General features: G+C 37.3%; 1 protein-coding gene across 1 annotated transcript in view; it reads right to left on the reverse strand.

Moving 5' to 3' along the window:
- Positions 1 to 437, reverse strand: part of LOC109967531 (heat shock 70 kDa protein 1-like) — a 2,885-nt gene extending 2,448 nt beyond the window's left edge. The window contains exon 1 of the mRNA XM_020613172.1: positions 289 to 437. The gene's annotated coding sequence lies outside the window, so the exon portion shown is untranslated. The remainder of the gene's footprint in view (positions 1 to 288) is intronic.
- Positions 438 to 4,516: the final 4,079 nt, after the last annotated feature.

Raw genomic sequence — 4,516 nt, forward strand, 5'->3', positions numbered from 1 at the left:
CTTGCTTCAGCAATCTAATTCTGAAAAGTAACAAGTCTCTAAAGTTATCAAATAAATGTAGTGGCGCAACAGTACTATAGGCTATCTGCCTCTACAAAGTAGTTAGGTCAAGGTATGAAGAACCAAAACTGCACATGTAAACATTTTACTCAACCTAACTCTTTGTTCCACTTAATGTTAACGTTACATTACTGCCAAGTAAAATATATGAAGGCTACGAATTTACAAAATATTAATGTATTAAAAATCTATGTTCACTTTGCTCTCATAGGTGAAGGTTGAACCTACAGTTTAGTGTTGAGTGGTATGTGCAGTAGAGACGACTGATCCTCTTCCTCTCTGGATCTTCTGCTGCGGACTGATCCTCTTCCTCTCTGGATCTTCTGCTGCGGACTGATCCTCTTCCTCTCTGGATCTTCTGCTGCGGACTGATCCTCTTCCTCTCCTCTTCCTCTCTGGATCTTTGATCCTCTTCCTCTCTGGATCTTCTGCTGCGGACTGATCCTCTTCCTCTCGGGATCTTCTGCTGCGGACGTCTTCCTCATGTCTCTGTTCTCCGACCAGCCGCTTTATATTTGTGGAGGCTGACCTTCTGGCTGCTTCCAGACGTTTCACACACAACACTGTCAAGGCAGCGTTTGTGTCAAGTACAACTTCCGGTTTATTGTGCCAAAATAAAAACCCCAATCCTTATTTCACAATTTTATTAAGAAACAATCATGTTAAGATAAGATGTATTAACAATTAGCACTTGCTCTATATTGATCTATAACACCGGCGTTTTCATAGCGCTGAAAAGGCGGCTTTCCATATTAGATTGTGAGGTTTAAAAATGTTAACAGGAAGTTGTACCTGCCACAGACGCAGACTTAACGGCAGGCTATTGCGCATGTGTAAAAATTCTAGAAGTCTCCAGAAAGTTGTGGAGTTGTCGTCACAATGTGACGTCATTCATTCATTCGTTCGTTAATTCATGTCTTTTGTAGAGGTTGTTGGCAAAACAATGCAATCAGATGTTGCTTCTGGGGCAAGTGTTTTGTATGCTTTCTGTAATTATTATGTACTCATCTTTTAGTTTTGGACTATTCTTAAATAATAACAATCTGAATACAGCACCCTGGTAATATTATGATAGGCCTTGTTCACTTTTTTGCCTGCTGACATTTTACATGATTGACTGATCAGTCAAGAAAATAATGTAGGCCTAATATAATAATAATAATTGTTATATCAACTGAAAATGTTGTTGGTTTGCATATGCCTGACACACTAGCAGGCAAATTGGTCAGCCAGCAACATGTGCAGGTTAACTTTATGTATAAATACAGTAGCAGACTTTTGAATAGTGTAATCTACTGTCACATTTTCAGCATAACTTTGTGATCACTGAGACGATTTGAAACATAACCATGACACCTCACAGCTTTGGAACAGTTTATATGTGACACATAAGTTTACACTGTTTTTACTTCTTCAGGCAAGTCCAAAACCAAAAGATGATTACATAATAATCACAGAAAACATACAAATTTTACATCATACGATTGCACTTGCCCCAGAATTATTGTTTTGCCAACAACCTGTACAAAAGAATGAATGAATGAATGAATGAATAACGTCACATTGTGAGGACAACTCCACAACTTTCTGGCGACTTCCAGAAGTTTCACACACGCAATAGCCTGCCGTTAAGTCAGCTTCTGTGGCAGATACAACTTCCTGTTAACATTTTATAAACCACACAATACAAAGCGGAAAGCTGCTTTTTCAGCGCTATGACAACGTCTGTGTTATAAAACAGCATAGAGCAAGTGTTAACTTGTGAACGCATCTTATCTTAGCATAAATTTGTTCGTAATAAAACAGTAAAATTAGGATTATGGATTTTATTTTGGCATGATGAACCGGATGATTACTTGACACAAACGCTGCCTTGACAGTGTTGTGTGTGAAACGTCTAGAAGTAGCCAGAAGGTCAGCCTCCACAAATACATACATCGAAGGGTTCCACTGAGTGGCCTGTCAATAAAGGTCTTAAAGATGAAAGAATAATAGTGGTGGGCAAGTGAAGCCTCATGAAGCACTGAGGCTTTCCTAACAACTGTGCCGAAAACGATTCAAAGCTTCAAGACTTCAGTGACGGTGACATCTGGTGGACAACTGAAGCCATAGCAGCCTCTAAAGAGCACGACTGAAGCACTGGCACTGTTTCAATCACATGACAGCAATAAAAGTTCAGAAAAGTCTGTGTGGTCATTCAAGTGTTTTGGTCATTCATACCAAATAATGATTATATCGTGATTATACAATAAAATATGCAGATGCTCTCCCCATACTGTAAAACACATTCCAGATTAACCCAAACAATCAATGCAAATTATATTAAGGGTTAAATGTTGGTTAAGGGTTAATTTCAAGCTTTGAGCTTTATTTAAAAATCTGTAATTTTACTTTTACTTAAGTATGTTTTGTTTGAAGTATTGTACTTCGCTACATTTTAAATCATATTAGATTAGATCTGCTGATGTTGCAAAAGATTTAAGCATTACTGTAACATTAGTTAGTGTTACTCATAGAAGACTGTGTTTAATGCTCAGCATTTTTCCAGTGTGCAGAAGCAGAGCTACAGTGCTGAGCACATGGGACAGCAACACAACAAAAATACTTCTTTTAGGATGATAAAGGTTCCACAGCCAGGACTAGGCCTTCATTAAATCAGGATGTTTAAGTAACTTTTATAAAAAAAAAATATCTTAGGAAAAATAATGCTCTGGCATATCTTAAGATATGTTAGGGCAAATTATTTTCTTTTGTAACAGCTCAAACATTCTTTTTAGTCTGGGACTGACCTTAGGCCTGGTCTGTGAAACCTGGGGAAAATGTTTTTGATGCTGTCTACATATACCTTAATGCTTTTGCAAACAAGGAGAGTGCTGAGCACTGTCTGCTGCAGTGAATACACTGGATAGGCATAAATACCTCTTACACGCCCACTTAAACTACTGAACTATCACTAGGCTGCTCTACTGAATGCACAGTTTATGCAATATTCAAAAGTTGTATTGTTTAAAATGTTTTACGGGATGATCTGCACTGGAATTACTATCTCCCTTAATGTTTAAAATGTATGTTTTTATTCTTTTTTTTAATTAAATTCTATTATTGCACTTTAAAATAATAGTAATAATCCATTTTGATGGTTGTCTTCCGTTTTCTTCCACGTCTCTCTGGTTTTGCTCTCCATTTTAAGGCATTGGAGATCATTTTAGCTGAACAGCCTATAATTTTTTGTACCTCTTTATAGGTTTTCCCCTCTCCAATCAACGTTTTAATCAAAGTACGCTGTTCTTCTGAACAATGTCTTGAACGACCCATTTTCCTCAGGCTTTCAAATGCATGTTCAACAAGTGCTGGCTTCATCCTTAAATAGGGGCCACCTGATTCACACCTGTTATTTCACAAAATTGATGACCTCACTGATTGAATGCCACACTGCTATTTTTTTGAACACACCCCTTTCAACTAATTGCCCAATTGCACAGCCTTAAGAGCGTGCATATCATGAATGCTGGGTCTTGTTTGCTTTCTGAGAATCTACTGCACCTACTGGTAACTTGTTTGCCATGTAGCAATAAAAAATATACTAAAAACCTGGATTATTCTGGTTAGTCACATTGTACTGCTATTATTTTGAACAATACTGTATGCTCTAGTACTTCTATGCAGATGCAACTGTTTATACATGTCTCACAAACTCGCTCACAAGACTTATTTCTTTTATAACAAAATAAAGTATTACATAATGAGGCCGCCATTCTCCCAGGCACCTGTGACACCTCAGGCAATGTTCAGGACCTGCTGCTGCTGGACGTGACGCCTCTGTCCCTGGGACAAACTTAAATGTATTTTATGTGATAGACCAACACAAAGTATCACATAATTGTGAAGTGGAAGGAAAACAATATGTGGTGTTCAAGATTTTTTACAAATAAAAATCTGAAAAGTGTGGCGTGCATATGTATTCTGCCCCCCTGCCCCCCTCCTCTGCACATGTCCAAACCATCTCAATCTGATTCCAAACAGAGGATCAATCCTAGCGATTTACAGTTTAGAGGAAGTAAAAGTACTTAATTCAAAATTTGAATACAATAGTATTATCAGCAAAACATACAATGAATCAAAATATCAGGGAATTACTATAAAATATATTCTCGTGAGCAGCAAAATCTTAATGTATTTGGTTAAAGTTAATGTAATAAACTGGTGTGTAGTTCAAAGACCCCACACATCCATAGTCCAAACATAAAACTTCACTACTTTCACTTATTTTGCCTCAAGATAGAATTTACAGGAATTGGTACATTTAAGCTTGTTCATTATTCATTCCAGGTTTCTTCTAACTTGCAAGATTAGGAGACAAGCCACACATTAAATTCAAAGACTCAATTATACGTGTGTGATGAGATGATAGAATTACTCTTAAGAAATACTTGTCTGTCAGTAACTGGGTTCAGCA

The sequence above is a fragment of the Monopterus albus genome, unplaced genomic scaffold, assembly GCF_001952655.1.
Source record: "Monopterus albus unplaced genomic scaffold, M_albus_1.0 scaffold131.1, whole genome shotgun sequence".
NCBI lineage: Eukaryota > Metazoa > Chordata > Actinopteri > Synbranchiformes > Synbranchidae > Monopterus > Monopterus albus.